Below are 9,767 nucleotides of genomic sequence, written 5' to 3'. Positions count from 1 at the left end.
ATTGTAAAGTGGCTGTTCCACTGGATGTCATAAGGTGAAAGCACCAATTTGTAAGTCGCTCTGGATAAGAGCGTCTGCTAAATGACTTAAATGTAAATGTAAATGTAACTGTAAGACATCTGTATATCAAACGTTTTATTTGACCCCTTTGTGGTATCCAATTGCTAGTAGTTACAGTCTTGTCTCATCACTGCAACTCCCGTACAAACTCGGGAAAGCCAAAAGTCGAGAGCCATGCGTCCCCCGAAACACAACCCAACCAAGCCGCACTGCTTCTTGACACAATGCACATCCAACCCAGAAGCCAGCCGCACCAATGTGTCGGAGGAAACACCGTACACCTGGCGACCTGGTCAGCGTGCACTGCACCCGGCCCGCCACAGGAGTCGCTAGTGCGCGATGAGACAAGGATATCCCTGCCAGCCAAACCCTCCCTAACCCGGACGATGCTGGGACAATTGTGCACCGCCCCATGGGCCTCCCGGTCGCAGCCGGCTGTGACAGAGCCTGGGCTCCAACCCAGAATCTCTGGTGGCACAACTAGCACTGCGATGCAGAGCCTTAGACCACTGTGCCACCCGGGAGGCCAAGTGAAGGTCTTTTAAGGGAGTTTGGCTAGGCACCATCGAAGCAGGCAGAAGCCTTAACAGGAGTCACTGCTTTTTTTCACAGAGATCAGACGGAGAGGTTCCAAGGACCTACTGAAGATCTACAATGTGTCCTATGAGGGCGACAAAGGGAGCATGGCCAGAAGTGAGCATGGCCAGAAGGGAGCATGGCCAGAGTCTTCATGACGAAGGGAGCATGAAGACGCTGGTCACCAGGCCAGAGTTAGACCCCCGGGCCCCTGGTGAGTACAAGCTGCCCTGGAAGTGGAAGAAGGAACAGATTGTCAAGGCTCTGCCTGGTACTATAGTCTAGACAAGAGACATGACCTACCGAACAAGAAGATCCTGAAATCCTCTCCCACTCTCTCGCCCTCCCTCTCCTACACGCCCAACATCAGTCCTGAGGTGTGCCAAGAGTGTGCCAAGAGTGTGCAAAGCTGTCATCAAGACAAAGGGTGGCTACTGAAAAATCTCAAATACAAAACATATTTTGATTTGTTTTTTGGTTACTGCATGATTCCATATGTGTTATTTCATAGTTTTGATGTCTTCACTATTATTCTACAATGTAGAAAATAGTAAAAATAAAGAAAAACCCTTGAATGAGTAGTTCTGTCCAAACTTTTGACTGGTACTGTATTTCAAGATGTTGTGTATCCCTGGAAATAATCAGAATTAATGTAAACATAACAGTTAGGAAAACATAGCTTGTCCAAAAAAAGTGGTCTCTTGGCACAACTTGCCCCGGGGTAAGTTGAGCATAGGGGCAAGGTAAATTGAGCTGCCTTGGGATAAGTGGGTGATGGTGTCCTGTGACAGTGAGTGATAGTGCTGCAATATTAAAGTTGAATTCATGGAATGGGGTTGCGGTATATTGTATAACTTTAATGTATGCCTCAGACATAATCTCTCTGTTCAATATCACTTACCCTTCCATTTCTTGACCATTTGTCTGAGACAGGGATGTTGTTTCGATGTGCCAATTCGTAGGCAAATTCTCTGCATTTGAGGCTACTAAGGAAACTGGTCTGCGAGATTCTTGATATCTTTAGCAAGCTCAGACTCCATGTCATCAGATAAGACCTTCTGTGCCTCTGCTACTCTATCATAGCTTTTCTTTCGCACAGGTACATGCCAATTTTCTTCTTTGTCAATGTATCTCTTCAGTGTCATTCAGTAAAAGAAATGTCATCCCTTATTACTGCTCAAATGGACTTCTTCCCTTCTCTCACTTCCTTGACTCATCTCTCATGAACCTCAATGGGAGATAACAGTTTTCAGTTCATATGCATGACACATTGCAAAAATGCTATATGTATTATGCATAAACATAACAGAATGTAATCATAATTTGTATGGGGTATGGTGGCCATTGGCTAAACTTACCCCAAGGCATTTTGACTATATTAGCACACAGCTACAATGATGCACTTTAATGATAGGTTTAAAACTTGATATTGTAGCTTATAGAGACCCCAAGTGATGTATAAAACAATCTTAAAAAACGATATATTTTGGTTTAGATACAAGCATCATCAAACTTATAAGACAATTCTTTCTACTTTGTGAAAATATTTTTGGGGATGACTTACTTAACAATTTTTTTCCATGTCGCTTCTTCTTTCAAAGACTACATGAAATGATGACCTCTTCCTAAATATTTGGTCACATGATACATTTTGTGTATGTTTTCCTAGAAACAACTGGTGGCACAACAAGTTAAGCAATGCCGAGGTACTGCAGGCATTGCTGCCAGAAAACAGGATTCCCCAAACATAGTGAATGGAAAAATTTCAATCTTCGTGGTCAATCTTCTAAAAAAATGTTTGAAGACAATCATGGTACCAATAATTGCTTCTAATAAACCAGATGTATGTCATTAAACCTCCTATTTAAAAAATGCACACAGAAGAAGTTTTAATTAGGATAATTTAGTTGCTCATGTCAGCCTGCAGTACCCCGGTCGGCCTTCAACTTGAGTTACTCAATGAGAAGGGGCAGCACTGAGCTAGCCTGTAACATTACTTCTTGGAGTAGCTTAAACTGCTCATGTTATGTCTCCATGAGATGCCATCTTAACCAAATTAATTAGCTGTATTTCAGTCTTCACATTGGAATGAATGGTGTCACTTGATTGATGGCTTTGTCCATTCATATATACAGTCATTGAGCTCAACCAACCCTTTGGCTCAACTTACCCCACTCTCCCCTATTCCTTGCAAATTTACCATTTGTTTTTCAGATATTCTGTTGATATTAGTGAACCACTTCATCTACTATTTTGTAAGGTCTTTGTACTTTGTTAGCTTCATGTACTCATGAGACTCTCCTCCAGTCCTCTAATTTCAGACCCCTTGCCTCTGTCCCTCGGTTGCTCTAACTGTGTAACACGTCAGGAGGCAGAGTCTCAGCTCCAGTCCTGCAAAGAGACCAGTTTCCTGGTGAGGAACAGTGTATCAGGAACCAGCAAACACTCCATTGCTCTCAGGTGAGTATACTCATCACTAGTACACCTTTTCATTCTCTTTAGAGCTGATACCATACATAATGTGAAAAAAAGAAAAAGAAAGTACATTGCCTTGCATAGGACCTCTTTATGCTAATTTGGCTTGCTATTCCACACAATTCATAATATGTAACCTTAAAAGTGTAAAAGGACACTTTCTTATGCTTATAATCCCGCTATGCCCTCAGATGAATCACCAAACAAGCAAATACAGGATGAAGATTGAATCCTACTATACTATACAATGCCCTTGCTGATGGAAGGAGGTTTTCACTCAAAATCTCACGATACATGGCCCCATTCATTCTTTCCTTTACACAGATCAGTCGTCCTGGTCCCTTTGCAGAAAAACAGCCCCAAAGCATGATGTTTCCACCCCCATGTTTCACAGTAGGTATGGTGTTCTTTGGATGCAACTCAGCATTCTTTGTCCTCCAAACACGACGAGTTGAGTTTTTACCAAAAAGTTATATTTTGGTTTCATCTGACCATATGACATTCTCCCAATCTTCTTCTGGATCATCCAAATGCTCTCTAGCAAACTTCAGATGGGCCTGAACATGTACTGGCTTAAGCAGGGGGACACGTCTGGCACTGCAGGATTTGAGTCACTGGCGGCGTAGTGTGTTACTGATGGTAGGCTTTGTTACTTTGGTCCCAGCTCTCTGCAGGTCATTCACCAGGTCCCCCCGTGTGGTTCTGAGATTTTTGCTCACAGTTCTTGTGATCATTTTGACCCCACGGGGTGAGATCTTGCGTGGAGCCCCAGATCGAGGGAGATTATCAGTGGTCTTGTATGTCTTCCATTTCCTAATAATTGTTCCCACAGTTGATTTCTTCAAACCAAGCTGCTTAACTATTGCAGATTCAGTCTTCCCAGCCTGGTGCAGGTCTACAATTTTGTTTCTGGTGTCCTTTGACAGCTCTTTGGTCTTGGCCATAGTGGAGTTTGGAGTGTGACTGTTTGAGGTTGTGGATAGGTGTCTTTTATACTGATAACAAGTTCAAACAGGTGCCATTAATACAGGTAACTAGTGGAGGACAGAGGAGCCTCTTAAAGAAGAAGTTACAGGTCTGTGAGAGCCAGAAATCTTGCTTGTTTGTAGGTGACCAAATACTTATTTTCCACCAATAATTTGCAAATAAATTCATAAAAAATCCTACAGTGTGATTTTCTGAATTTTTTCCCTCATTTTGTCTGTCATAATTGAAGTGTACCTATGATGAAAATTACAGGCCTCTCTCATGTTTTTAAGTGGGAGAACTTGCACAATTGGTGGCTGACTAAATACTTTTTTGCCTCACTGTATGTGAGAATGCTGTTCGTTGACTACAGCTCAGCGTTCAATACCATAGAGCCCACAAAGCTCCTTACTAAGCTATGGCCCCTGGGACTAAACACCTCCCTCTGCAACTGGATCCTGGACTTCCTGACAGGCTGTCCCCAGGTGGTAAGGTTAGGCAACAACACGCCCTGCCATGCTGATCCTCAACACTGGGGCCCCTCAGGGGTGTGTACTTAGTCCCCTCCTGTACTCTCTGTTTACCCACGGCTGCGTGGCCAAACACAACTCCAACTCCATCATTAAGTTTGCTGACGACACAACAGTGGGCCTGATAACCGACAACAATGAGACAGCCTATAGGGAGGAGGTCAGAGAACAACCTCTCCAACAATGTGAGCAAGACAAAGGAGCTGATCGTGGACTACAGGAAAAGGCAGGCCGAACAGGCCCACATTAACAGTTACGTGGGCTGTAGTGGAGCAGGTCGGGAGTTTCAAGTTCCTTGGTGTTCACATCACCAAGAAACTATCATGATCCAAACATACCAAGACAGTCGTCAAGAGGGCACAACAACACCTTTTCCCCCTCAGGAGACTGAAAATATTTGGCATGGGTCCCCAGATCCTCCCAGAAAGTTCTACAGCTGCACCATCGAGAGCATCCTGACCGGCGGTTGCATCACCACCTGGTATGAGAACTGCTCGGCATCTGACCATAAGGTGCTGGGGCCAAGCTTCCTTCCATCCAGGAGCTATATACTAGGCGATGTCAGAGGAAATCCCCAAAATTGTTAGATACTCCAGTCACTCAAGTCATATACTATTTTCTCTGCTGCCGCATGGTAAGTGGTACCGGAGTCTAGGACCAAAAGGCTCCTCAACAGCTTCTACCCCCAAGTCATAAGACTGCTGAACAATTAATCAAATGGCCACCTGACTATTTACATTGACCCCCCCCCTCCATTGGTTTTGTACACTGCTGCTACTCGCTGTTTATTATCTATGCATAGTCACTTCACCCCTACCTACATGAATAAATTACCTCTACTAACCTGTACCCCTGCACATTGACTCAGTACCGGTAACCCCTGTATATAGTCTCATTATTGTCTTTCTTGAACTGCACTGTTGGTTAAGGTCTAAACATGTTGTATATATGACAAATAAAGTTTTATTTGATTAATCATTTTTCACCGTTCTACCTTTTTTAAATCCTTCTGTCTCGGGACAAGCCAGGGCTGTGTTCACATCATCATAGCCCAGACTAAGGAGAATGGCTACACGCTGGACCAGCGCAGCTGTGTGTTACCCAGCATTCCAGAGGGGGTGCACCTCTACCTCACTCAGCGGCTGCCTTTCAATGAGGCCGAGCACATGACCCTGCTACACCCCTTGCATGCCCTCACTGACTCCACCCCCTACCATACTCCGGTGTACCCCGACAACCCCATGTCTCTGTATCTGCCTGATATCATCCTTAGCGAACATGTCCAACGAAATGCCGGCCTACAAAAACTCTAAACGTGTCTCTTCATCTATTATCCATTCACTCTTTTGCCCCTCCCTCTTTCATATTATTTTACTCCATATCATTACCAGTTTCTTTTCAGTCTTATTTTCTCCTGGATAAACAGAAGGCAGACAAGTTCAGAGACCTGGGTCCAGGAGCAATTGCTCATGCTGTACTATCATTCCCTCACCTGTCATATGCAATTAATTCAAAATGCCCAGGCTACTGTTTTGCATGTGAGCTTGGGAGAAACTCAACCCATGCCTTGACTGTACAAACGGGGCAGAAATGAATTATCAAATTAGTCAGAGCCCGGCCAGTTAGAAATTCAGACTACATTCTACTCTCAATTCAAAGCTGTGTAGAGAATACAAGATCATTCATCATAATTTGTCATGAAATTGATCAAGCTGCAAAGGGATCAAGCTTGTACTGTTTGATAAGAAAAACAGTAAAGGGACTCCCTTACCCTCTGGTGGATGTGCTGGCTCACTGCACCAACTGGACATAACCCTGTGGAGAACCACAACTTCTGTATAGGACAAAGACTAACGTTACTGACTATACAACACTTTACAAAGACTACTTCATGTCTACACTCACAGTAAACATTTAAGTCGTTGCTCTTAGCCTTATTTTTTATATAGAGGAGAAATATCCTCCCTTCACCCAATTTTCCTCGTCTTATCTACTGTAATGTAAACTGTGACAATTGTGTGACTATGCGTTCTACCTGCACTGTGAACTATTGAGTGATTCATAATGCAATGTGCCATGGGTTAGGCTAATGTCCCCCTATGGGGTTGAATATCCCTTGATTATTACATTAAACCACAGGCTCCACATCCTGGTCATCAAGTACCCACATGTATGCTGGTTTTTACCTCAAATGATTTCTACATCATTAATAGAATTGTTGATTGAGCACTGATTTGACTGGTTAGATTTTTGTGGTCTGTCACTGTAAAACCCTGACCATGGCCAATTTGCCTATAGTCAGCGACTGTATTGTATTGCCCACACCAACTCTCTGTAAGCCTTTGTTTACCCTTGCCTCATTAATGCTGCTGTCTATGTTGTTTAAAATGGTATTACTTTGTCAGTATCAGGTGGGCTGGAAATTCAGAGTGCTTTAAATCTGTCAGTTTTCAATAAGTTTTTATTGCCATATTTAAATGTGTTGTTCCGAGTATAAAGGGAAAGGGTCTGGGGAGAGATTGGATGTAGAGTTGACTCAGCAGAGTGAGGATCGGGTGTAGGTGTAACGGATCTCGTCCTCCTCTTCTGAGGAGGAGTAGCGAGAAGGATCGGAGGACTAAAACGCAGCGTGGTAAGTGTCCATAATGTTTAATAAAAACAACAGAACACTGGAACAAAACAAAATAACGTGCAACTAACGACACCTGCCTCTGATTGAGAACCATACTAGGCCGAACACAAAAACCAATATAGAAAAACAAACACCCCAACTCACGCCCTGACCATACTAAAACAAAGAATAAAATAACAGAACTATGGTCAGAACGTGACAGTGGGGCCTGGGACAAACAGTTTAGCTACACGGTAACAGCAAAGGCACGCAGGTCACTTTGTGTACTCTTGAGGTAAATGCATCACAAAAAATGCCAAAGTGTAAGAGTGTCATTATTACACCCAGTGGTATCAGAGAGCATGTGTCGTCCCACTTCACTGTTAATCTTGTTCAGTCTTCTGTTTGGTCCAGTACCCTACCCATTTTTTTTTGCCATTACACTACACAGTCCTTTTGGTTCCCAGCACAGATCCTCCATCGTACTCTTACTATTTCCCTTTCCCATACTTAAACACTTATGCATCTTCAACGATTCTCTTGTCGTTACCTCCTATGTATACATATGTATCTTTAACGGTTCTCTTGTCGTTACCTCCTATGTATACATATGTATCTTTAACGGTTCTCTTGCCGCTACTTCTTATACATATAAAATAACACCAGGTGCTATTACCAGTGGTTCTCAGACACGTAGACACTTCTCATAAATGCCTACAGACAATTGTCAGTGGGGCTTTTCCTGCACTCACTCTAGCCTTCTCCTAAGATGAGCTCTATTCTTCTAAGACTATGGTACATTTCTTAATTTTTATGTTTAGTTTTATTGGTTTTATAATTATTGTTATTATTTTTCATACAAATTCATTTAAATTGACTGTGCCTCAGAGGTTCGTGGATCAGGTATCTTCCCCCGGGCAGCTCACAGTAAAAGTCTGGTCTGGGTGGGTCCACGTCAACTTTGGTCAGACGGGAATTTCCTTCACACGGAATGCACCCCTGGTGTTCTCTTGCAGACCTTCACTGGGATGCTCCAAGGGTGGAATCACTGATCCTGTAGAAATTCAACACCAGGGACACCTGAAGTCAATATTAAATGAATCACTCTTTATAGTCAGTTAACTGGAGAGTTTACAACAAACACAGGTACAAAGTACAAGTGTGCCACAAGTTCCCCCAGGGAAGTCCATTCAGTCCTCTCATATAAAATGCTTCACAAAAAAAGCTACATAGGCATGGTTCATAGGGTTGGTTCCTGCAGGCTGTTATCACACGGGCTCAGTTTCCCAAGAAACTTCTTCTGGGCATTCTGCCAATTGGTCTGAGGAGGAGGTCACAGTCACCTGCACAAACCAAGATCGAGTGAGGGAACATGCATACATACTGTGTACATTTCAAGGCTCTCTTCAGACTATAACATGTTCCCTTACAAAGTGTTGGAAAGACAATGGAAAGATAGGAAGGGTGTTGAACCATCTGATTTGTTCATTATGCATTTTTTCAAGATTATTGATGAGAAAAGTATCATCAAAACCCATCGGGTATCTCATTGCACCCTCGTATGTCATGTTTGTAGATATGCAGACTGTCACGTCCTGACCATGGAGAGCCTTTGGTTCTCCATGATGTTTAGGTCAGAGCGTGACTAGGTGGGTGTTCTAGTCATTTGGTTTCTATGTTTTGGGATTGAGTATGGTTCCCAATTTGAGGCAGCTGATTATTGTTGTCTCTAATTGGGGATCATACTTAAGGGTTCCCTGTTCTCACCTGCTTTGTGGGATATTGTTTTTGAGAGAGGGCATGTAGCACTTCAGTACTGCACGGTCGATGTTTGTTTCTTGTTTTGTTTGAACGTTTCACTAAAATAAAGATGTGGAACTTTAATCATGCTGCCTTGGTCCGTCTCTCCACATGACCGTGACACAGACAAACAGAGGAAAAGTACATTTACATTCCAATACTTCTGACAGCCAACTTACTAACTGTGCCCATAACTTTTGAACTTCATAGCATTCCCAGAAGGTATGGATTATTGAGTCATGGTTAGTTTTACACTTAAGACATGACTCTGCCATTGTGCTGTAGAATTAGATAATTTTGTCTCTTGTGTAATATATTTTACACATTAGTTTATACTGGATTAAGTGTCATTTCCGTTAATTGTAATTTCGTTCGTTATGTTCCAACAGTCCTTCCATCTTGTGGGAAATTCCACGGTAACAGATTGGCATCATGGGTCCCAGATCTGTACTATACAGAAATGCATAATTATGAATGTCATTATCTTAATGGTGAGGTATCCTAGTACACAAGTACACAAAGTAGGACACAAAGTAGGACAATTTAGAATTCTCCGTTGCATATTTGGGTATCATTCTTCACACGGGCTATTATTCTAATGAGCTAATCCCCAATTCATGACCAAATTTGGTTGTACTGGACCATATCTGTACCAATCATAGATGTCTATGGTGTCTATGTTAGATGTCTATGTTTCAGAGGTTTGGACATCACAGTACAGCAGCGTAGAGTAGAGGACAGTAAATAAT

General features: G+C 42.7%; 1 pseudogene; it reads left to right on the top strand.

Annotated features, from left to right (window-relative positions):
• The first annotated feature begins 759 nt into the window (after positions 1–759).
• Positions 760–5,920, top strand: LOC135572645 (SH2 domain-containing adapter protein E-like; annotated as a pseudogene).
• Positions 5,921–9,767: the final 3,847 nt, after the last annotated feature.

This window comes from Oncorhynchus nerka, linkage group LG7, assembly GCF_034236695.1.
Source record: "Oncorhynchus nerka isolate Pitt River linkage group LG7, Oner_Uvic_2.0, whole genome shotgun sequence".
In the NCBI taxonomy this organism is placed as follows: domain Eukaryota; kingdom Metazoa; phylum Chordata; class Actinopteri; order Salmoniformes; family Salmonidae; genus Oncorhynchus; species Oncorhynchus nerka.
The sequence above is the reverse complement of the archived record's forward strand: the minus strand, read 5'-3'. Positions and strand labels throughout refer to the sequence as shown.